Here is a 26217-nt window from a genome sequence, read left to right as displayed (position 1 = left end):
ACACTAAGGGCAATTTATCACGGCCAGTCCACCTAACCTGCACATCTTTGGACTGTGGGAGGAAACCGGAGCACCCGGAGGAAACCCACAGAAACACTGTGACAACGTGCACACTCCGCACAGTGACCCAAGCCGGGATTCAAACCTGGGACGCTGGAGCTGTGTAGGAAGAGTGCTAACCACTGTGTTACCAAGGGTCAGTGCAGACGCGATGTGCCGAATGGCCTGGTCTGCACTGTAAATGATACGATTCTGGAAGTTGTATGATAAACAGTTTAGTGAGAATTGCGACAAAGGAGCAAAGGGTAAGTCTCACAGACAAGATGAGCGCTGAGAGAGCATGATGGGAAACAGCAGGAAAAGAGGGGAAAGATGTGAGTTCAGAATTTGTACAAGAAAGGTCTTCGAGGCAGTTTTACTAGTGGTTTAGTGGAAGAGGAGCTGTAGAATCAGCTGATCAGATTGTTTCAATGGGTGAGGTTTTCCAGCCCTTCCGGCTGGCTGGATCTTCCAGTCCCACAGATCTCTCGGTCTGCTGTTCCGGTTCATTGGTTGTCTCATTGGGTTCGCTGTAGGCCTCTTGGGGTCTGTGGAAAAACTCCCGGTGCCTCATTCGCCTGATGAATTCCCTGGAGTGGAGAAACTATGACATCTTCTTCGCAGCCTTCGACATGTCATCGATGAAGACAAACATCTTGCCAAGACCATCAACACTGCTTGCCTCCAAACAACTGTACAACCTCAGACCATTGATTGCAGCAAACTACCCAGCATTCAGGAGAACAGTGATCATGACACCACACAACTCTGCCATGGCAACCTCTGCAAGACGTGCCAGATCATCAACATGGGTACCACCATTACACGTGAGAACAAGTGTAATGGTGCGACTCGGCTAACGTTATCTACCTCATACTCTGCAGCAAAGGATGTCCCGCGGCGTGGTACATTGGCGAGGCCATGCAGACGCTGCGACAACGGACGAACGGACATCGCGCAAAAATTGCCAGGCAAGAATGTTCCCTTCCAGCCGGGGAACACTTCAGCAGTCAAGGGCATTCAGCCTCTGATCTTCGGGTAAGCGATTGGCCTTCAGGATGCACGGCAACGCAGAATGGCCGAGCAGAAACTGATAGCCAAGTTCCGCACACGTGAGTACGGCCTCAACCGGGACCCTGGATTCTTGTCACATTACATGCGCTTGCAAAATCCTACCAACTGTCCTGGCTTGAGACAATTCACACCTCTTTAACCTGTGATTGTCCCTCTCTCCAGTTGCACCGTATGGACCTGTAAAGACTTAATTTCCTGCAAAGACTCGCATTCAAAGTACCATTTTGCATCATTGAATTTTTCTGCATATAGAACATACAGCACAGAAGGAGGCCAATCAGCCCATCGAGTCTGCACTGACCCACTTAAGCCCTCACTTCCACCCTATTCCTGTAACCCAATAACCCCACCTAACCCTTTTGGACACTAAGGGCAATTTAGCATGGCCAATCCACCTAACCTGCACGTCTTTGGACTGTGGGAGGAAACCGGAGCACCTGGATGAAACCCACGCAGACACTGGGACAATGTGCAGACTCCGCACAGACAGTGACAGCGGGGAAGCGAACCTGGGATCCTGGCGCTGTGAAGCCATAGTGCTATTCACTTGTGCTACCGTGCTGCCCATCTGTGTTTGTGGAACTCACATGTTCACTGACCTGAGGAAGGAGCTACACTCCAAAAGCCAGTGATTCGAAACAAACCTTGTTGGACTTTAACCTGGTGTTTTAAGACTTCTTACTGTGCCCACCCCAGTCCAACGCCGGCATCTCCACATCATAAATCAGAAGCATTTAATGCTTCGGCCAATTTAGAATCAGACACCTTTCACTCGTTAGGTGAATGTGATAACCTCTACGCTACAGATTCAGCTGGCAGCACAGTACACAATGGCCCTGTGCAACATGCAACTGCACAGTCTTGCTGCAGCTTTCAATGCTTCAGCTGAGAGGTGTTGTTGAAAACTCACCACTGTTCTTAGAATTCCCTCTGTACCAAAAAGGGTCGATATTCTAAATGGCGAAAAGGGATTCTCACTCCCTGACTCCGATGCAAGCTTTGGTAGGTGCTATTCAGGTCAAACTATATTTTCAAATTATCCCCGGTATAACCCATACCTTCACCGAAGAATTTTACCTACTTACCCCTCAGTAGCATTGATATCCTGGGTCCTGCGTTGCTGAGTAAGTAGAGTAGGCTAATAACCATTGTTTCAGGTTAAAACTTTTAAGTTATTTTATTATTATTCTTTTCTTTTCGAAGATGCAATCACTGTCTTTACAGAAAAGTAAAAAGATCTTGCTTCTGGATCCTTCTGGTTGGCTGAAGGGACCTTCAGGCCCAACTTGACAATCAACCTTCTTTTTAAAATCTGGTCTACTTTAAATGTCTTCGCTGGTGAGCTTGGTTGCCATGTCCTATCTTTCCCATGTACCGAGCTGTGAGAGCTGGCTATCTCTGAGCTGACTCTGCCTCCTCTTTAAATTCTAGTCTTCCTTAGATGTATTAGCTGTTTTAGCTCGGCTGCTATGTCTTATCTTTCCAATGACCGAGCTGACTGCTTGCTTCTCTTGTTCCTTCTCTGCTTCTCTCTCTCTCCCTCTGCTTCTGCTAGTTCCTGTTCTGGTCTCTGGGTTTATATTCTCTTTCTAACAGTTATTAAGTTTTTATGACTTTATTGTAAAGTAACTTTTATTTCACTTTGATTGTTAAAAGTATCTTTGATCTAAACATTCTAGTACAACTAAGTATTCATTTTGACATGACCTCACCTCTCAGGTCTCTGATTACATTGTTTCCTTTGTGATGTTCAAAGTTCCTTTGTGATATTCAAAAATGCTTTGGTTTCAATATGTGTTACTTTTAATTCCTGTCATTTCTATAGTTTTATTTTCCAATTGTGTGCCCAGCTCATAATTTTGATTTTGGCTTTAAATTATGTTTCTCGTAGACTGATAGTCTCCAATTTTCTTTAATTTACCTGATATCGGCAGAACCTCACACCTAGAATTCTAAACAAATCCAACTGAACCTCATCCTTTCCTTTCCAGCTGCTTACTAAGAGAGTTAATTTAAATGAAGGTGTGAATCATTGCTTTTAACGTAATGCTAAAATCCACTTGGTTATAACTTGAAAGGTTTACATTTATCACCTAGCTCAATTGAAACCCTCATCCATGCTTTTCCAGATGCTTACTAAAATAGTTACTTTCAATGAAGGTGTGAACCATTGTTTTTAGCTTCATACAAAAATCCTGTGTTTGCTAAGCCTGTTTGGGAGAAAGAATCTGCATTTTATAATCCTGCTTTTTGCAGCTGCTGTTAACCCTTTGTGGCATCTTGCCCTACATTCTCTCATGTTTTTCTCAGACCAGATATGCCAGACTTCCATGTTTCAAATGACACATCTTTCCATAAAATTAATTACAGAGGCCAGGTCACTGATTACATGAAGACAGTTTTTCCTTTAAACCAGATGTCTCAACTCATCAGGCCATAAGATATAGAACTTATATTGAACTTTAGCATTTGTTCAGTAAATATCTAATGGAACAATGCTCTCTGTTCAATCATTAATGCATCATTCTTAACTTCCGACAGACAGTTTCCACCAATTTTACTCTATATTTGTTTCATTATTCAACGTGGAACGTCAGTTTATTTGTTTGTTATATATGAATTCATTTTGAATTGAATGGCTCTCGAGTCTTCACTCTGAAATATTTGCCATTGAATTGCAAACATGACTGACCAACAAAAGAAAGTGTGTCACTGGGTAACAGAAATCCCATGGTGCTTTGTTCAGTTTGACCAGTCAGCCTTTGAACAAAGTCAAATATAGTTAAATGGAAGTGAATTGAGAATTATGTGTTGCTTATATTTGACCCCTCTGTGTTTTGGTGTGAAACATTCTGCAGCCTAAATCCCGTTCATGTATAGGAAAGGAGGGGTGACAGCAAATCCGCACTGAGCCTGGATTTCCTCATCTCCCTGAGTGGCTTTTCCTGTTTCTCCATCATTAAGGCCGAAACTTTCAAAAATGTGGTTCAGTTAAATCTCTAATTTCCTGTAATTCAGTTACAGTATCGTTTGTGTCTGTCTGTATGAGCACACATTACCATTAGATATGTTTCGGATGGTGATTAAAATGTTAATCTACATCTACAAAGCCATTAAATTATTTTGTGAACTGAGCAAACTGCCAAGATCCGCACTTTGTTTTTTCATGTATGGAACGATCTAGGGCCCCTACTGCGCTGTAATGTTCTATGTTCTAATTAGTGTAGGTCAGATAGGCTTCAGATGGTTTCACAGGTCGGCGCAACATCGAGGGCCGAAGGGCCCGTACTGCGCTGTAATGTAATGTAATGTTCTATGATCTGTCTGGACTGTATGCAGAACAATACTTTTCACTGTACCTCGGCACACGTGACAATAAATCAAATCCAATCAAAGAGACAGTTTCTTACTCGTCTTCAGATTGAACAATGAGCCGCCTTAAAAGTTATTCATTCATGGGAGGTGGGTGTCACTGGCTGGACCAGCATTTACTGCTCATTCCAATTGCCCTTGAACTGCGTGTTTTGTGAGGCTATTTCCGAGGGCACTTACAAATCAGCCACAACATTGCTGTAGATTTGGAGTCACGTGTAGCCATGCCATGTAAGGAGAGCAGATTTCTTGAAGGACATTAGTGAACCAGATGAGTTTTCACAACAATCCAAATGTCACCATTAGACTTTTAATTTGAAACTTTTATTCAATTTCAGCATCTGTCCTCGGCAGATTCAATCCCAGATCCCCAGAGCATTAACCTGGGTCTCTGGATTACTTGCACAGTAACAATTCCATTACTCCAATGCCTACCCACATATTCTTGGCAGAATATGGTGTTTCGTGTTGTGTTCTGTGATCTTGTATTGCAATGATTCTACAGAACCGCTGGGGAATTAGCCAGAACGATGATTTATTAATGTACACGTGGTAAGGTAATGATCGGAATGCTCTACAGACCAAGTTATCACAGAGTTGCATTAGAGTCTCTTGGAACTACCCTTCTGTGCGACTGGCCTCGTGTATGCCTGGCAACCTTCTGCTGGTAGTCGGATGTCACCTAACTAATGCCTGATGCCAACTACTGGTGGGAGGCACACTGCTGAGTACATGTAATATATACAGATTTATCACCACATCTCATAACTTCTCAAAATGATCGAATAATTTAGTTTTTGAAACAAATTCTGATAGCTCTGCAGTTTCTGGAAACATTTTGGTTGATCGTGTTATTTTTAAAAAATAAATATCTAGTCTTTACAATATAATTACCCAATACACCAATTCACTAATGATGATCAATGTTCACGACTGAATAAACTTGAATTTAATTGTTGTTTTTTGCGATGAAATCAATACATAGTTAATATAGAAAAGGTACAGAAGGTGAAATGGGTGCAGAAAGGCACATGTAATAGGTATAAAAGGGCTTCCTTGACCTTATTACTAAGGCCAGTGAATACACTATGAAAATAACAATTTACGGGCAGCAAGGTGGCGCAATGGTTAGCACTGCTGCCTCACGCCGTCAAGGTCCTAGGTTCGATCCCCTGGGTCACTGCCATGTGGAGTTTGCACATTCTTCCCGTGGTTTTGTAGGTCTCACCCCAACACATAGATGTGCAGGGTAGGTGGATTGGCCACGCTAAGTTGTTCCTTAATTGGAAGAACTGAATTGGGTACTCTAAATTTTTTTTATATAATGAAAATAACAATTTTAAACTAAATGTGATCACACATGTGTACTTACAGTTTCCTACATTACAACAGTGAATATATTTCAAAAGTACTCCATTGGCTTTAAAACACTTTAGGAGGTCCAGTGGGAGTGAGAGGTTTTATAGAAATGTACATTTGTTCTAATTGTTCGCAAATGAGGATATATTACACTCGGTGTCCTCACCAATTTTTTGGTAAAGATTGAGTCTTAATTTTGTCTAATAACCACGTCATTGACACCATTTTGAATACCCTGTGAACCTCCAGACACACCATATACACAATCATTTGTTGTAAAATACAGCGCGTTGTTGTGATTTGGAATCCACTGTCCATAAATGGTGCTGGAATCTCATTGGACTGTAACTTCCAAAAGGGAATTTGGTACATTCTAAAAAAAAATAGTCGAACTATGGAATTAAATGGGTCGCTGAACAAAGAGCTGGCATGGGAAAAATGGGCCAAATAGACTCCTGTGCTCTAGCAGCCTTGTGTACATGGAAAGGGAGTGGTAACAACCTGGAACCTACTGCCTATGAGAGTAGGAGATGCAGAGATGATGGAAGGATTTCAATAGGAAATTGGACAGGCACTGAGAGAAATAAACACACAGGGATTCGGGGAAAGACCGGGGCAATGGGCAGACTGGCTTCCTCCACAGGGAGCCGACATGGTCCCAAAGGGCTGAATGGCCCCATTCCCCACCCTCCAGATGCTGTGATCTCAGGAGAGAAATTCAGCTGCTCCAGTCACTCCAACTACCTGGAGTCCCTCATCTCTGGTGCCGTTCTCGTAAATGTCCTCTACACCCTCTCTAAGAACTTCACATCTTTCCTAAAGTGTGGAGCCCTCATATAGGGTTCCATTGCCGAGGAATAGAATTGAAAAGCACGGAGGAAATGTTCAACTTGTTTAGAATCAGGGTTAGACTACACTGGGAGCTCTGTCAACATTGGTGATCTCCATTTAGAAAAAGGAAATAGAGGCACTGGATAAGGTGCAACAAAGATTCATAATATGCAGAACTGAGAGCATTTATTACTCAGGAAAGGCTGGGGTTGCTTTTTTCTGGAAAAGAGAAGACTGATGGGTGACCTAATGGAAGTCTTTCAGGTTATGAAGGGATTCAATAATCCAATAGGAATTTCAATAGACACCTCTTTACCCAGCGAGTAGTGAGAATGTGGAACTCGTTACCACAGCGAGTGGTTGAGGTGAACAGCATCAATACATTGAATGTAAAGCTTGATACATACATAAGGTAAAGAGGAATAGAAGGAGATGCTGATTGGGGGGGGGGGTGGGGGTGGGGAGATGTAGAGGGGTGAGTGGAGGCTCATGTGGAGCATAAATACTGACACGGACCATGGCTAACCTCAGCCAGTATGGGAATTTAACCTGTAATGTTGGTGTCACTCAGCACGAACCAGCCAACCGATTCCCAAGTAAATCTGGAATAATTCTTTAAATATTAGAGATTTCCTGTCTCCCACCATACTATTTAATGTAGTTTCCCAGTGCACCTCAGAAAACTTCCCCCTCATACCTTAATAATTTTCTTCTTGATATGTTCCTGGAAGGGAGCTTCGCGAGTTTGAGGAGCTTGGAGGAGAAATTTGGGTTGGTAAGGGGAAATGATTTTAGATACCTACAGTTGCGGGACTTTGTTCGTAGACAGGTCCCATCTTTCCCGCGCCTCCCGCCAATGGGGATCCTCGACAGAATAGTCTCTAGGAGGGAAGAAGGGGAGGGCAGAGTCTCGGGTATATATAAGGTGCTCATGAGGGAGGAAGGGTCCCAGACAGAGGAACTGAAACTTAAATGGGAGGAGGAGATAGGCGGGGAAATGGAGGATGGGCTGTGGGCAGAGGCCCTGAGTAGGGTAAACGCGACCGCGACATGTGCTAGGCTCGGGCTGATCCAATTTAAGGTCGTTCACCGGGCCCATATGACGGTGGCTCGGATGAGCAAATTTTTCGGGATAGAGGACAAATGCGCTAGGTGCGCGGGAGGACCAGCGAACCATGTTCACATGTTTTGGGCATGCCCTGAGCTGAGGGGGTACTGGGAGGGATTTGCGGGGGTCATGTCCCAGGTGCTAAAAACAAGGGTGGTGATGAGTCCAGGGGTGGCAATTTTTTGGGTTTCAGAAGACCCGGGCGTCCAGGGGGAGAAAGAGGCCGATGTGTTGGCCTTTGCTTCCCTGATAGCCCGGCGACGAATATTATTGGCGTGGAGGTACTCAAAGCCCCCGAAGACTGAGTGGTGGCTTGCGGACATGTCGAGTTTCCTGGGGATGGAAAAAATTAAGTTCGCCTTGAGGTGATCTGTGCAGGGGTTCACCCGGAGGTGGCAATCATTTATTGACTTCTTTGCGGGAGAGTGAGCGTCAGCAGGGGGGTGGGGGGAGGGGGTAGAGTAGAGTAGGAGGGAAAATATGGCGGGTAGTACCGGTGGGAGGGGAGCGAGCTTGTGCAATATGTTACGATGGAAGTATTGAAAGTACGTGGATGTTTGCACATTTTTGCCTTTTTTGCTTCCTTTCTGATGATGTCTGTAACTGTTTATAAAGCCAAAAACTACCTCAATAAAATTGTTTATTAAAAAAAAATAATAATTTTCTTCTGTGAGAAGCACCAAGATAAATTAAACAAAAGAATCATGTAACCACCACAGCCCATCTTCATGGCAATGTGGCATGATTTTGCGGGTTTGCAAACAGAAATGGTAATGAAACATCTTCTAACCTCCAAACACCCTTTTACTCCTTGATCCTTGTGAAATGTGAAACCAGATATTCGCAAGAAGGCTCAGAGAGAATCAGCCCACTGGAGGCAAAGCCGTGAGACCAGCCAGTCCGGCAGAAAGAAATCCTCTGGCCATCCCCATTGACCAACAGAATGAACAAAATGCAGTCCTGGATGTAATTGAGAACAGAAACAATAACAGCAGAATCCAATCCCTGTAATCAGTTGTGAACTTGTTGGTGTCTCAGGAAGTGCGATGAATTACAAAATCCCTTCGCACATTGAGAGCAAGTGAACCCCTGGTGTGACTGCAGTGATCCCCAGTGTGAACTCCCTGGTGTGACTGCAGATGGCATAACCGAGTGAATTGTGTAAATAGAGGTGAACATCATGAGTTATGGGGGTGGCACTTCTGCAGACACTTGGAGAACGTGTCTCCACACAGACAGTAACCTGGGGCCAGGATTGAACACTGGTCCTCAGCTCCGTCAGACCGCAGTGCTAACCACTGCGTCACCTAATGATTTAGATGAGGGAACAAAATGCAATATCTCCAAATGTGCAGATGACACAAGTTGTGTGGGAGGGTGAGCTGTGAGGAGGATGCAGAGATCCTTCAGAGTGATTTGTACAAGTTGAGTGAGTGGGCAAATGAATGGCAGATACAGTATAATTTGGAGAAATGCGAGATTATCCAGTTTGGTAGCAAAACGAGAAGGCAGACTATTATCTGAATTGTCATAAATAGGAGAAGGAAATGTGCAACGAGATCCGAGTATCCTTGTGCACCAGTCACTGAAGGTAAGCATGCAGCTACAGCAGGTGGTAAATGGTATTCTAGCCTTCATTGCGAGCGGATTTGAGTGCAGGAGCAGGAATATCTTGCTGTTATTATACAGGGCCTTGGCAAGGCCATACCTGGAATATTGTGAGAATATTTTGATCTCTTCATCCAAGGAAGGATGTTCTTGCTCTAGAGGGAGTGCAGCGAAGGTTTACAAGACTGATTCCTGGGATGTTGGGACTGACGTATGAGAGATTGAATCAGTTAGGATTGTATTCACTGGCAGCATGTGGTACAGTGGTTAGCACTGGGTTTGAATCCTGGCCCTGGGTCACTGTCCGTGTGGAGTTTGCACATTCTCCCCATGTCTGCATGTGTTTCACCCCACAACTCAAAGATGTGCTGGGTAGGTGGATTGGCCACACTAAATTGCCCCTTAATTGGAAAAGAAAAATAATTGGCTACTCTAAATTTTTTTTAAAAGATTGTATTCACTGGAGTTCAGAAGAATGAGGGGGGGGGGGAAATATAAATCTATAAAATTCTAGCAGGACTTGACAGGGAAGATGCAGGAAAAAATTTCCCGATGGTGGGAGTGTACAGAACGAGAGGTCGCAGTCTGAGGATACGGGGGAGACCATTTAGACAGAGATGAGTAATTTCTTCATCCAGAGAGTGGTGAGCCTGTGGGATTTAAAGGAAATACATTGTATGTTTTCAGGAAGCAGTTCGATATAGCACTGAGGACAAAGGGAATCAAAGGATGTTGAGGGGAAATCGGGATTAAGCTATTCAGTTGGATGATAAACCATGATCATAAAGAATGGCAGAGCAGGCACGAAGGGCCAAATGCTCTCATCCTGCTCCTATTTTCTATTTTTCTATGTAATCCCTTCCCACACTGCGAGCAGGTGAATGACCTTTCCCCAGTGTGAACACGTTGGTGTGTCTGCAGACTGCATAACTGTGTGAATCCATTCCCACACTGAGAGCAGGTAAATGGTTTCTCCCCAGTGTGAACTCGCTGATGTTTCCGCAGGACGGATTAATCAATAAACCCTTTCCCACACTGAGAGCAGGTGAATGGCTTCTCCCCAGTGTGAACTCGCTGGTGTGTCTGCAGGCTGGATAAATCACTGAATCTCTCCCCACACTGAGAGCAGGTGAATGGCTTCTCCCCAGTGTGAACTCGCTGGTGTGTCTGCAGGATACACTGGCACCCCTGATGATGGGAGATATTTGAGGAGGCGATAGGGGAGGGGGTGTTACCACAAATTTTTGGGCAGTCATCGATTTCCCTGTTGCTTCGACGGAGTGTAGGTTGTATGGGCCCATATCACTTTTAAACGTGAATGCAAACGTATTAGCAAAGGAACTGGCAAGTCGGCAGGAGGAGTGCCTCCTGAAGGTGATAGGTGAAGATAGGTGTTTGTGAGAGGGAGGCAGCTCTTTTTAAACATTAGATGGGTATTGAACATGGTTATGGCAGTGGACGGCGAGAAAGCGTTTGACCGAGTAGAATGGGGGCTCTTGATAGCAGTTCTGGAGCGGTTCGGGATTGGTCCACGATTTGTGGACTGGGTAAAGCTAGTGTATAAGGAGCCAGGGCCAGTGTCCGCACAAAAACATCAGCTCGAGATACTTTTCTCTCCACCGTGGACGAGGCAGGGATGTCCTATGCCCCACCCCTGCTGTTTGCACTCACGGTTGAGCCATTGCCCATCGCGTTAAGAGGTTTGGGGGTATGGAAAGGGACAGTTTGGGAGCGGGGTGAATAGAGCACAGGGTGCGCTTGTGTGCCGATGACTTGTTATTATATGTGTCGGAACAGAGTGTGTCAAGAGGGGGAATATTGGAGCTGCTTTGGGTGTTTTGAGTTTTTCTCGGGGTACAAATTAAATCTCGACAAACGGAGCAGTTAAACAGCCTCTCCCCAGTACCGCTCCCACATGTGGGCGACACGGTAGCACAGTGGTTAGCACTGTTGCTTCAAAGCTCCAGGGTCCCAGAATTCCTGGCTTGGCTTACTGTCTGCGCGAAGTTTGCACGTTCTCCCCATGTCTGCGTGGGTTAACCCCGGGTGCTGCAGTTTCCTCCCACAAGTCCAAAAATGTATAGATTAGGTGGATTGGGCATACTAAAATGCCTTTAGTGTCCAAAAAGGTGAGGTGGGATTATGGGTTAGGTTGGAGGTATGGGCTTAAGTAAGGTGCCCTTTCCAAGGGCCGGCGCACTTGATGGGCCGAATGCCGTCCTTCTGCACTGTAAATTCTATGATTCTGTATCAGTGTGAACTCGCTGGTGTTTCTGCAGATGCTGTTCACTTTTAAATCTTTTTTCACAGTCAGAACATTTAAAAGGTTTCTGATCAGTGTGAACAAGTTGGTGCGTCATCAGGTTGGATGACTGAGTAAATTTCTTGTCACACACGGGGCAAGAGTACGGTCTCTGCCCAGTGTGAACTCGCTGGTGTTGCTGAAGGTGGGATGACCGAGTGAATCCCTTCTCACACACGGAGCAGGTGAACGGCCTCTCTCCAGTGTGAGTACGTTGATGTGTCAGTAACTCCTTTCTGCTTTTAAAGCTCTTTTCACAGTCAGCACATTTAAAAGGTCTCTGATCAGTATGGACAAGTTGGTGTCTCAGGAGGACTGATGACTGAGTGAATCCCTTCCCACACACGGAGCAGGTGAATGGCCTCTCCCCAGTGTGAGTGCGTTGATGTCTCAGTAAATCCGGTTTACTTTTAAAATTCTTCTCACAGTCAGCACATTTAAAAGGTCGCTGATCAGTATGAACAAGTTGGTGTTCCAGGAGGTGGGATGACCGAGTGAATCCCTTCCCACACACGGAGCAGGTGAATGGCCTCTCCCCAGTGTGAGTGCGTTGGTGTCTCAGTAAATCCTTTTCACTTTTAAAACTGTTCTCACAGTCAGAACATTTAAACGGTCTCTGATCAGTATGAACAAGTTGGTGTCTCAGGAGCAATGATGGCTGAGTGAATCCCTTCCCACACACGGAGCAGGTGAATGGCTTCTCCCCAGTGTGAGTGCGTTGATGTGTCAGTAAATTCTTTCTGCTTTTAAAGCTCTTTTCACAGTCAGCACATTTAAACGGCCTCTGGTCAGAGTGAACCTGACGGTGAGCCCGGAGTTTTGACGAAGCATTAAATCCCTTCCCACATTCCAAACAGGTGAACGGCCTCTCCCCAGTGTGAGTGCGTTGATGTAACAGTAAACTATTTCTGCTTTTAAAGCTCTTCTCACAGTCAGCACAATTAAAAGGTCTCTGATCAGTATGAACAAGTTGGTGTGACAGGCGGTGGGATGACAGAGTGAATCCCTTCCCACACACTAAGCAGATGAATGGCCTCTCCCCAGTGTGAATACGTTGATGTGTCAATAAATCCTTTCTGCATTTAAAGCTCTTTCCACAGTCAGCACACTTAAACGGTCTCTGATCAGTATGAACAAGTTGGTGTGTCAGGAGGGTTGATGACCGAGTGAATCCCTTCCCGCACACAGAGCAGGCGAACGGTGTTTCCCCAGTGTGAATACGTTGATGAGTTTCCAATTCAGACGGGGAATGGCATCCCATCCCACAGTCCCCACATTTCCACGGTTTCTCCATGGTTATCGACGGGTTATCAGGTATAGGTGGGATGCAGATTTGAGGTCACTATCAGATCAGCCGTGATGTTATTAAATGGTGGAACAGGCTCACGGGGCTGAATGTCCTATTGCTGCTTCTTGATTCCTTTGGTGCGAATGTCCTTATGTCTCTCCAACTTGGATCATCAGTTGAAGCCTGAGTAAGATGTCTCCCTGATGTAAATGCTGCAATTTAATTGCATGCTGTGTGATTGGTTAAAGCACAGTTCCAGCTAACTGTGGAAAATTACTTAGATGTCTGTGTCTCGGTGCTTTCCCAAAGACAGACAAACATTTCTCCTTCCACGTTGAAAGGCCGGTCCTGATGAATCAAGTGACTGTGTCAGATCTCAACATGATGTTTGCAACTGCAAATATTCTGTAAAAGGAGATTACATTGAATTACTGTGAATATACAAGATACAACCAGGCCATTCTGTCACAGATTCTGCTGCTGTCAATACTCGGCATACATCTCCAACTGTCACACCTATCAAATCTCAGCCTTTCAGCTGATTTTCGATTCCATTTTCTCTCATGTGCTTGTCCCGTTTCCTTTTGAAAACATCTCAGCACTTTCCTCAACTCCTTTCCATGGTAATGAGTTGCACATTCTGAACCCGTGATAAATAATTTTGTCTGTATTATTCACTTGGATTTTATTCGTAACTTTCTTGCATTGATGACTGGTTGTTTATTGATGGTCACTCTCTCACATTGCCCCTCTCCAAACTACTGATAATTTAAAAGATTTATAGCAGGTCAATGCTTAATTTGTTGTTGTCGATAGAAAAAGGCCCCACTCCATTTAATCTTTCCTGAGAGCTGTAATCTCTCATTTTACACAAGTCATCACTGTCAATGCAGGATGGAATTCACAAAGAGACAAACCTTTCTGTTGGGTTGTTTGTTGTGTGCAAATTCTCCAATTCTAACCCCCTGTAAAAGGAGTTTACAAAAGCTATCACTGTCAGTCCAGGATAGAAATTCTGAACAGGCAATTCTAGTTTCTCTGGAACATATTTTTTTCTCTATTGTTCCCCCAAAGCTGTAAATCCCCGTCCCACACACCCCTCCTCCCTGGGCTGAAATCCAAACCCATCTCACCATCTGCACCATTTATTTCCTCCACTCCCAGTTTCCTGCAAACCAGGGAGCTGACAATGATGGTGAAGGGTTTGCTCCAGCTCACACTGCCCGGGGACTGATTGACGGCAGGTTCGGACCAATAGGAAGAGGGGGCGGGGCTGGAAGACCGAACAAGAGCGGCTGGTCCTCCAGCCAATCAGAGTGATTGATAGGTGGAGCAAAGCCGGGGCTCTCGCTCCCTCCGCATGCGCCCGGCCACCCGGGCCTGTCTCGGGGAAAAGCCCGAGCAGCTTTCGCCGGTTCAGCTGCCGTGTCCGAGCTTCATATTCGGGGCTTTGGGCCTCTACGGAGTGTTTATGAAGCCTCCCGCTGCACCCGCCGGCTCCATCCCTCCCCCATGACTCACCAAACCGAATTTGACCGGATCAAGATTTCCACCCGACCGCCTGAATCGTGAGACTTCAATGGTACTGCGCATGCTCCATTTTACGTGGGAGACCGCGCTCAGCCCCGCCCCTCCTTTACTACGATTGGTTGGAGGACTCGCTGCAACCACTCGGTCCTCCAGTCCCGCCCCTCTCTTTCTATTGTCCCAGAACTGCCGTCAATCACTCCCTGGGCATGGTGAGGTGGAGCATGCGCAATGCCGATGCTGCGCCTGGCCGGGGGTTGGCATCGAGCGGGGGGACAGCTGTGGCCTGCTCCCGGTGACAGGCCTGAGTTAACGGCCGCCGTCTTTATAGAGGCTGCAAACCCGCAGGGGGCAAAACATCAGAGATAGAGTTTGTTGTGAAACCAATGGGATATTGTAAAACAGGAGGTCAGGGTTACAGTCAACAACAACAACTTCTATTTATATAACACCTTTAACATCATAAATCATCCCAGTCAACTTCACAGGAATATTATAAAACAAAGTGAGAAACCCAGACACAAAAGGAGATATTAGGGCAGGTGACCAAAAACTTGGTCATAGAGGTGAGTTTTACAGAGTCTGAAAGGAGGTAAGTGAGGTGGAGACGGGGAGGTTTCGGGAGGGAATTCAGTGCTTGGGGCTGAGGGAACTTAAAACCGTTGCGGAGTAATTAGAATCGGGGGTGTGCAAGAGTCCAGGATCAGAGCTGTGCAGATATCTCAGGGGGTTGTGGAGCTGGAGGAGATGACAGACACAGGGAGAGAGGAGGCCATGGAGGGATTTGAAAACAAGGGTGAGAATTGACTGGGAGTGAATGCAAGTCTGAGCGCACAGGGATCTTAGGGGAAAGGAACTTGCTGTGAATTATGACATGGGTCGCAAACTTTTGGATAGATTTAAGTTTACAAAGGTAGAATGTGGGAGAGCAGCCAGTTGTGTAATTGAATTGTCGAATCTGGCGATGGTAAATTGCCTTCGTATCTAAAAAGGTTAGGTGGGGTTACGGGGATAGGTGGAGGTGTGTGCTTAGGTAGGGTGCTCTTTCCAGGGGCCGGTGCAGACACAATGGGCTGAATGGCCTCCTTCTGCATTGTAAATTCTATGAGGTCAGAAGCTCATATTGGATCAAATGTGAAACCAAGTTTACAAAGAGACTGGCTAAGTCTCAGAATGTTGCCAAGGAGAGGGATGGTGTCAGTATGGCAGGAATGAAGGTTGGAGCAGGGACTTCAGAGTGGATTCAGTCTTCTCCATATTTGATTGAATTTATTTCGGAAGCAGGAAGAGAACCAGATTTGGAGAGAAGACCTTCGCGATTGCTCATCAAACCTTCACAGCCAGTTCTGGACACAAGGTTAACATCTGTTATTCCGTCTGCTCAGTCAGGGTGATTCAGATTCAGTCATGAATGAAGTGACTTATAACGGATATTCTTACCTTGAATTATATAACTTTGGTAAAAGGATACAGAAATAACGATTAAATACTTTATTTGGATTTCAGCCCAGGGAGGAGGGAGAGTGTGTGGGATGGAGATTTACAGCTTTGGGGAAAGAAGAGAGAAAAAAATGTTCCCCAGAAACTGGAATTGTCTGTTCTGAATTTCTGACCTGGACTGATGGTGTGGCCTTTGTAAACTCGAAATATCACATTAAGATCTGACTGTGTCACTCAATTGATCAGGACCTGAATATCCTTCGACTATGAATGTGGAATGAAAAATGTTTGTTCTGTTTGTGGGAAAATATTTCAAACATATGTGTGACTGGAAAAACACCGAGATACACAAGCACCCGAGTGAGTGTGTTCCAGTGGACGGACTGTGGAAACAGCTTTCACTAGTTACAGCCTGAAAAAACACACCATTCACTAAGGGGAGAAACCATACACGTGTTCTGTGTGAGGACCAAGCTTCACTTGATTGTCTAAAGAGGAAATGCACAAGGACACTGACTCCATGGAGGTACCATGGAAATGTAGAGATTGTGGAAATTGGATGCTCAACAGTTGAATGAGAATCGAGCCAAAGGAGCAAAGGGTAAGTATCAGAGACAAGATGAGCTCAGAGAGCATGATGGGAGATAGCAGGAAAAGAGGAGAAAGATGTGAGTTCAGAATTTGGACGAGAAAGGACTTTCGAGGCAATAGTGGAAGAGGATCAGCAGAATCAACTGATCGGATTGTTTCAATGCGTGGGGTTTTCCAGTCCGTCCTGCTGGCTGGATCTTCCAGTCCCACAGATATCTCGGTCTGCTGTTCCAGTTCACTGGTTGTCTCATTGGGTTCACTGTCGGCTTCCTGGGGTCTGTGGAAGAACTCCCGGAGCCTCATTTGCCTGAATTCCCGGGAGCGGAAAAACTATGACATCATCTTCGCAGCCTTCAACGAGACATCGTTGAAGACGAACATGTTGTCAAGGCCATCCCCACACCCCCACTACTTGCTTTCAAACAACTGCGCAACCTCAAACAGACCATTGTTTGCAGCAAATTACAGCCTTCAGGATATTGTGACCACAACATCACACAACTCTGCCATGGCAACCTCTGCAAGATGTGCCAGATCATCAACATGGGTTGCATCATTACACGTGAGAACACCAACCACCAGGTACGCGGTACATACTCGTGCGACTCAGCTAACGTTGTCTACCTCATATGCTGCAGGAAAGGATGTCCCGAGCATGGTACATTAGTGGGACAATGCAGACGCTGTATGACGTTACTGTGAAAAGCCCCTAGTCGCCACATTCTGGTGCCTGTCTGGGTAAGCTGGTACAGGAATTGAACCTGCGCTGCTGGCCTTGTTCTGCACCACAAACAAGCTGTCTAGCCCACTGAGCTAAACCACTGCATGACAACTGCCAGGCAGGAATGTTCCCTTCCAGTCGGGAACACTTCAGTAGTCAACGGCAATCAGTCTCTGATCTTCAGGTAAGTGTTCTACAAGGCAGCCTTCAGGACGCATTGCAATGCAGAATCGCTCAGCAGAAACTGATAGCCAAGTTCCACACACATGGCGACAGCCTCAATCAAGACCTAGGATTCATGTTGCATTATTCACCACCCACCATCTGTCCTGGGCTTACAAAACCCTACCAACTGTCCTGGATTGATACAATTCACACCTCTTTAATCTGTGATTATCCCCCTCTCCAGTCGCACCATCTGGACCTGTAAAGACTTAAATTACCTGCAAGGACTCACATCCAAATTAACGTCTTGCATCATTGAATTTTTCTACATATGTTTGTGGAACCCACATCTTCATTTACCCTTGGACGGAGCTGTGCTCCAAAAGCAAGTGATTCGAAACAGCCCTGTTGGACTTTAACCTGGTGTTGTAAGACTTCTTACCGTGCTCACCTCAGTCCAACGCCGGCATTGCCACATCATGTATGGGAAGCATTTTGGGCAGCACGTGGCAGTGGTTAGCATTGCAGCCTACGGCGCTGAGGACCTGGGTTCAAATCCCGGCCCTGGATCACTGTCTGTGTGGAGTTTGCACATTCTCCCCGTGTCTGTGTGGGTTTCACCCTCACAACCCAAAGATGTGTGAGTTAAGTGGATTGGCCACGCTAAATTGCCCCCCACCCTCAAAATTTATTTTAAATAAATGAAAAGCATTTATTGCTTTTGCCAGTTTCGAACCAGGCACCTTTCTCATGTTAGGCGAATGTAAAAACTGCTATACTACAGAAACAGTTGGCAGTACATGCTACAGAAATAGCTGGAAGCACAGTACCAATGGACCTGTGCAACATTCAACTGCACAGTCTTGCTGTAGATTTCAATGGTTCGGCTGGAAGGCCAGGTCACTGATCACATGAAGACAGCTGTTCCTTTAAAACCAATGTCTCAACTTGTAAGACAATAAGATATCGGACTTATATTGAACTTTAGCATTTGTTCAGTAAATATCTAACGGAACAATGTTTTCTGTTCAATCATCAGTGCATCATTCTTATCTTCCACCAATTTTACTCAATATGTTTTGTTATTCAATGTTGAACGTCAGTTTATTTATTTGTTATATATGACTTCATTTTGAATTGAATAGCTCTCGAGTCTTCACACTGAATAACTCTGAAATATACACCATTGAATTGAACACATGACTGACCAAGAAAAGAAAGCTTGTCACTGGGTAATACAAATCCCATGAATATTTGTCGAGTTTCACCACTGTCAGCTTTTAAACAAATTTAAATAGAGTTAAATGTAAGTGAATTGAGAATTATGTGTTGCTTATATTTGACCCCTCTGTGTTTTGGTGTGAAACATTCTGCAGCCTAAATCCCGTTCATGGATAAGAAAGGAGGGGTGACAGCAAATCCGCACTGAACCAGGATTTCCTCATCTCCCTGAGTGGCTTTTCCTGTTTCTCTGTCATTAAGGCCGAAACTTTCAAAAATGTGGTTCAGTTAAATCTCTGCTATTTCCTCCATTTCAGTTCTGTCTATGTGAGCACACATTACCATTCAATATCTTTTGGATGGTGATTAAAATATTAATCTGCGTCGACAAAGCCATTAACTTCTTTTGTGAACTGAGCAAACTGCCAAGATCCTCACTTTATTTTTTCATGTATGCAATGTCTGTCTGGACTGTACGCAGAACAATACATAGAATTTACAGTGCAGAAGGAGGCCATTCGGCCCATCGAGTCTGGACCGGCTCCAGGAAAGAGCACCCTAACCAAGGTTAACAGCTCCACCCTATCCCCATAACCCAGTAACCCCACCCAACACTAAGGGCAACTTTGGACACTAAGGGGAATTTATCATGGCCAATCCACCTAACCTGCACATCTTTGGACTGTGGGAGGAAACCGGAGCACCCGGAGGAAACCCACGCACACACGGGGAGGATGTGCAAACTCTGCACAGACAGTGACCCAAGCCGGAATCAACCCTGGGACCCTGGAGCTGTGAAGTGATTGTGCTATCCACAATGCTACCGTGCTGCCCCAATACTTTTCACTGTACCTCGGTACACGTGATAATAAATGAAATCCAATCAAAGAGACAGTTTCTTACTCATCTTCAAACTGAACAAAGAGCCTTCTTAAAAAGTATTCACTCATGGGAGGTGGGTGTCACTAGCTGGACCAGCATTTACTGCTCATTCCAATTGTCCTTGAACGGTGTGTCTTTTGAGGCAATTTCAGGGGCACATTCAGGTCAACCACAACATTGCTGTGGATCTGGAGTCAGACCACGTAAGGAGAGCAGGTTTCCTGAAGGACATTAATGAACCAGACAGGTTTTTACAACAAGCCACAATGTCAACATTTGACTTTTAATTTGAGACTTTTATTCAATTACAATATCTGTTGGAGCCAGATTCGATCCCAGAACCCCAGCATTAACCTGAGTCTCTGGATTACTAGCTCAGTAACGATACCATTACGCCTCTGCCTAACCCACATAGACTTGGCAGAATATGATGTCTAGTAACTTCTCAAAATTATAAAGCAATTTATTTCTTCAAACAAATTCTGACAGCTCTGCAGTTTCTGGAAACATTTTGGTTGATAGTGTTATTTTTTAAAATAAAGATCGAGTCTTTGCAATAGAATTACCCAATACACCAATTTGCTACTGATAATCAATGTTCACGACTGAATAATCATTAATTTAATGATTGTTTTTTGCTATGAAATCAAATGTTAATATAGTAAAGGTACAGAAGGTGAAAATGGCTGCAGGAAACCACGTGTGAGAGGTATAAAAGGGCTTCTTTGACCTTGTTACTAATGACAGTGAATAGACTATGAAAATAACAATCTTAGAACTAAATGTGATTACACATCCGTACTTACAGCTTCCTACATTACAACAGTGAATATGTTTCAAAAGTACTCCATTGGCTTTAAAACACTTTGGGAGGTCCAGTGGTAGTGAGAGATTTTCCAGAAATGGACATTTGTTCTAATTATTCACAAATTAGGATAAATTACACTCCGTGTCCTCACCAGAATCATTGATGAAGACCGAGTCTTCATTTTGTGTCATAACAATGGCATTGACACCATTTTCAATACTCTGTGAAACTCCAGACACACCATATCCACAATTATTTGTTGTAAAACACAGCGAGTTGTTGTGATTTGGAATGGACTGTCTGTAAATGGTGCCAGAATCTCATTGGACTGTAACTTCCAAAATGCAATTAGATGCATTCTGAAAAATAAAACAAAACAGTTGAACTCTGGGATTAAATGGGTCGCTGTACAAAGAGCTGGCACAGGAAAATGGGCCAAATAGACTCCTCTGTGCTCTAGCAGCTTTGTGTACATGTAAAGCGAGTGGTAACAACCTGGAACCTACTGCCTATGAGGGTAGGAGATGCAGAGATGACCGAAGGATTGCAATAGGAAATTGGACAAGCACTGAGAGAAATAAACCCACAGGGATTTGGGGACAGAACGGGGCAATGGACAGACTGGCTTCCTCCGCAGGGAGCCCACACGGTCCCAAAGGGCTGAATGGCCCCATTCCCCATCCTCCAGATGCTGTGATCTCAGGAGAGAAATTCAGCTGCTCCAGTCACTCCAACTAACTGGAGTCTCTCATCTCTGGTCCCATTCTTGTAAATGTCCTCCACACCTCTCGAAGAACTTCACATATTTCCTAAAGTGTAGGACCCATATATAGGGTTCCATTCTAGAGGGATAGAATTGAAAAGCACGGAGGAAATGCCCAACTTGTTTAAAACGATGGTTCGACTACACTGGGAGCTCTGTCAACATTGGTGATCTCCATTTCGATAAAGGAAATAGAAGCACTGGATAAGGTGCAACAAAGATTCATAATATACAGAACTGAGAGCATTTAACACTCAGGAAAGGCTGGGGCTGCTTTATTATGGAAAAGAGAAGACTGATGAAAGTCTTTGAGATTATGAAGGGATTCAATAATCCAATAAGAATTTCGGTGGAAACCTCTTTACTCAGCGAGTGGTGAGAATGTGGAACTCGCTCCCACAGCGAGTGGTTGAGGTCAACAGCATGAATCCATTGAACGTAAAGCTAGATACATACATGAGGGAGAAAGGAATAGAAGGAAATGCTGATGGGGGGGGGGGTTATAAAGGGGTGGGTGGAGGCTAATGTGCAGCATCAATACTGACAGAGACCATGGCTAACCTCAGCCGGTATGGGAATTTAACCTGTGCTGTTGGTGTCACTCAGCACAAACCAGCCATCCAGTCAACTGAGCGAACCGAACCCCATGTAAATCTGTAATAATTCCTTAAATATTAGTGATTGCCTGTCACCCACCATACTATTTACAGTAGTTTCCCAGTGCACCTCAGACAACATGCCCCTCATACCCTGATAGTTTTCTTCTCTTGAGGACCACCAAGAAATATTAAACAAAAGAACCATGTAACCACCATAGCCCATCTTCATGGCGATGTGGCATGATTTTGGGGGTTTCCAAACAGAAATGGTAATGAAACATCTTCTAACCTCCAAACACCCTTTCAATCTTTGATCCTTGTGAAATGTGCAATCAGATATTCGCAAGAAGGCTCAGAGAGAATCAGCCCACTGGAGACGAAGCCGTGAGACCGGCCAGTCCAGCAGAAAGAAACCCTCTGACCATCCCCATTGACCAACAGAATGAACAAAATGCAGTCCTGGATGTAATTGAGAACAGAAACAATAACAGCAGAATCCAATCCCTGTAATCAGTTGTGAATTTGTTGGTGTCTCAGAAAGAGCGATGAATCCCTTCGCACATTGAGGGCAGCTGAACGGCCTGAACAAAAAGGAAAAGGCAGTGGAGTGGCAGTGCTGGTTAAAGAGGAAATTAATGCAATAGTGAGGAAGGATATTAGCTCCGATAATGTGGAATCTGTATGGGTAGAGCTGAGAAACACCAAGGTGGAAATAAATTTGTAAAGAAATCCCCAAACTGAGTGGTGATGTTGGGAATGGCATAAAACAGGAAATTAGGCTGATTGTAAAAGTTTCTGTCAGTATGTGAAGAGAAAAAGATTGGTGAAGACAAATGTAGGTTCCTTACAATCGGAAACAGGGGAATGTATAATAGGGAACAAAGAAATGGCTGAGCAAATAAATACATACTTTGGTTCTGTCTTCACAAATGAAGCCACAAATCAGATACCAGAAATGTTGGGGAACGCAGGATTTAGTGAGAGGGAGGAACTGAAGATCAATATTAGTAAAGAAATGGTGTTGGGGAAATTGATGGGATTGAAGGCTGATAAATCCCCAGGGCCTGATAATCTGCGACCAAAGTACTTCAGGCTCTCGAAATAGTGGATGCATTGGTGGTCATCTTCCAGGATTCCATAGACCCTGGAACAATTCCTGCAGACTGGAGGGTGGTTTATGAAATTCAACTATTTAAAAAGGATACAGAGAGAAAACAGGGAATTATAGACCAGTAAGCCTGACATCGGCAGTGGAGAAAATTTTAGAATCCATTATCAAAGATTTTAAAGCAAAGCACTTAGAAACCAGTGGCAGGATCGGACAGAGTCAGCATGGATTTGTGAAGAGGAAATCATGCTTGACAGATCTACTGAATTCTTCAAGGGTGTAATTGGTAGAGTTGATGAGGGGGAGCCAGTGGATGTGGTATATTTGGACTCTCAGATGGCTTTTGACAAAGTCCCGCACAAGAGATTAGCGTGTAAAATTAAAGCACATGGGATTAGGGGTAGTGTATTGAGATGGTCAGAAAATTGGTTCAAAAACTATTCACGTACCCTGCACATCATTGGTTTATAGGAGTGAGACCCACACAAACAGGGGGGAACTTCTCTCCACATGGACAGTGATCCAGGGCCAGGATTGAACCCTCGTCTTCAGCTCCGTGAGGGAGCAGTGCAAACCACTGTGTCACCCTATATATTAACAATTTAGATGAGGGAACAAAATGCAATATCTCCAAATTTGCAGATGACACCAAGTTGCTTAGGCCGGGAGGCGGAGGGGGGCTGTGAGTAGGATGCAGAGATCCTTCAGAGTGATTTGGACAAGTTGAGTGAGTGGGCAAATGAATGGCAGATGCAGTATAATTATGAGAAATGCAAGGTTATCCACTTTTGGGAGCATAAGCAAGAAGGCAGACTATTATCTGATTGGTCATGAATTAGAAGGGAATGTGCAACGAGATCTGGGTATCCTCATACAGCAGTCGCTAAAGGTAAACATGCAGCTACAGCAGGCGGTAAAGAAAGCAAATGATATGCTAGCCTTCATTGCGAGCGGATTAGAGTACAGAAGCGGGGATATCTTGCTGCAATTATACAGGGGCTTGCCGAGAATATTGTGTGCAGTTTTGGTCTCCGAATCTGAGGAAGGATGTTCTTGCGCAAGAGGGATCACAGCGCAGGTTTTCCAAGCTGATTCCTAGCATGGTGGGACAGTTGCATGAGAGACTGAATCAGTTAGGTTTGTATTTGCTGGCATTGACAAGAATGAAGGGGGGGGGGGGGGGGGGGGGAGAAATCTCATTGAAACCTATAATATTCTAACAGGACTTGACAGGGTAGATGCAGGAAAGATTTTCACGATGGTGGGCGTGTACAGAACCAGATGTCACCATCTGAGGATACGGGGGAGACCATTTAGGACATATATTTTAAAAAAAATTTAAAGTACCCAATTAATTTTTTCCAATTAAGGGGCAATTTAGCATGGCCAATCCACCTAACCTGCACATCTTTGGATTGTGGGGACAAAACCTACACAGACATGGGGAGAATATGCAAACTCTACATGGACAATGACCCAGAGCCGGGATCAAACCTGGGACCTCGGCGCCGTGAGGCAGCAGGGCTAACCCACTGTGCCACCGTGCTGCCCCAGTTTAGGACAGAGATGAGGAGAGATTTCTTCATCCAGAGAGTGGTGAGTCTGTGGAATTTGTTACCACAGGAAATAGTTGAGGCCAATATATTGTATGTTTTCAAGAAACATTTAGATATAGCACTTTGGGCGAAGGGGATCAAAGGATATGGAGGGGAAAGCGGGATTTGGCTATTGAGTTGAATGATAAGCCATGACCATAATGAATGGCAGAGCAGGCGCAAAAGGCCAAATGATCTGTTCCTGCTCCTATTTTCTATGTAATCCCTGCCCACACTGTGAGCAGGTGAATGGTCTCTCCCCAGTGTGAACTCGCTGATGTCTCTGCAGACTGGATAACTGAGGGAATTCCTTCCCACACTGAGAGCAGGTGAATGGTCTCTCCTCAGTGTGAACTCGCTGATGTTTCCGCAGGTTGGATGCTGGAGTGAATCCCTTCCCACACGGCGAGCAGGTGAATGGCTTCTCCCCAGTGTGAATTCGCTGATGTTTCCGCAGGGTGGATGAATCAATAAATCCCTTCCCACACAGAGCAGGTGAATGGTTTCTCCCCAGTGTGAATTCGCTGGTGTGACTGCAGGGTGGATAACTGAGTGAATCCCTTCCCACATTGAGAGCAGGTGAATGGCTTCTCACCAGTGTGAATTCGCTGATGTTTCCGCAGGGTGGATGAATCAACAAATCTCTTCCCACACTGAGAGCAGGTGAATGGCTTCTCCCCAGTGTGAACTCGCTGGTGTGACTGCAGACTGGATAACTGTGTGAATTCATTCCCACAGACGGAGCAGGTGAATGGCTTCTCCCCAGTGTGAATTCGCCTATGTTTCCGTAGGGTGGATGAATCAATAAATCCCTTCCCACACTGAGAGCAGGTGAATGGCTTCTCCCCAGTGTGAACTCGCTGGTGTGACTGCAGGGTGGATAACTGAGTGAATCCCTTCCCACACTGAGAGCAGGTGAATGGCTTCTCCCCAGTGTGAATTCGCTGGTGTGTCTGCAGGGTGGATAACTGAGTGAATCCCTTCCCACATTCAGAGCAGGTGAATGTCTTCTCCCCAGTGTGAATTTGCTGATGTTTCCACAGGGTAGATGAATCAATAAATCCCTTCCCGCACTGAGAGCAGGTGAATGGCCTCTCCCCAGTGTGAACTCGCTGGTGTTTCTGCAGGTTGGATGCTTGAGTGAATTCCTTCCCACACTTGGAACAGGTGAACGGCCTCTCCCCAGTGTGAACGCGCTGGTGTTTCCGCAGGGTGGATAAATCAATGAATCCCTTCTCACACTGAGAGCAGATGAACGGTCTCTCTCCAGTGTGACTGCGGCGATGAATCTCCAGCACAGATGGGACTCTGAATCCCTTCCCACAGTCCCCACATTTCCATGGTTTCTCCATGTTTTGGGTCTCCTCGTGTCTCTCCAGATTGGACAATCAGTGGAAGCTTTGTCTACACACAGAACATGTGCACTGTCTCTCCTCACTGTGAAAGACGTGATATTTTTTCAGGCTGTGTAACAGTTGAAGCTCTTTTCACAGTCAGTTCACTGGAACTCTCTCACTCGGGTGTGTGTTGTGTGGGTCTCGGTGCTTTTCCAGTCACACTGATGTTTCCACAGTCAGTTCACTGGAACACTCTCACTCGGGTGTGTGTTGTGTGGGTCTCGGTGCTTTTCCAGTCACATTCACATTTAAATCTTTTGAAGCCGACAGATTGGAAAAACATTTCTCCTTCTTGCCGATGATATTCAGAACCCAATGATATTCAGTTCAGAATTAATCGAGAGAGTTTGTCACATCGAGACGAGATGTTTGAGATTTCTGTCTATAATTCCTCCTCTTCCAACATCCTTTAAATTCAC

The 26217-nt window shown here is 45.0% G+C and overlaps 1 pseudogene; it reads right to left on the bottom strand.

The window, feature by feature from the left end:
• Window positions 1–11715: 11715 nt before the first annotated feature.
• Window positions 11716–25744, bottom strand: LOC119961526 (annotated as a pseudogene).
• Window positions 25745–26217: the final 473 nt, after the last annotated feature.

Source organism: Scyliorhinus canicula, unplaced genomic scaffold (assembly GCF_902713615.1).
Source record: "Scyliorhinus canicula unplaced genomic scaffold, sScyCan1.1, whole genome shotgun sequence".
NCBI classification, from domain to species: domain Eukaryota; kingdom Metazoa; phylum Chordata; class Chondrichthyes; order Carcharhiniformes; family Scyliorhinidae; genus Scyliorhinus; species Scyliorhinus canicula.
Note: the sequence above shows the minus strand (reverse complement) of the source record. Positions and strands in the feature narration are given on the sequence as shown.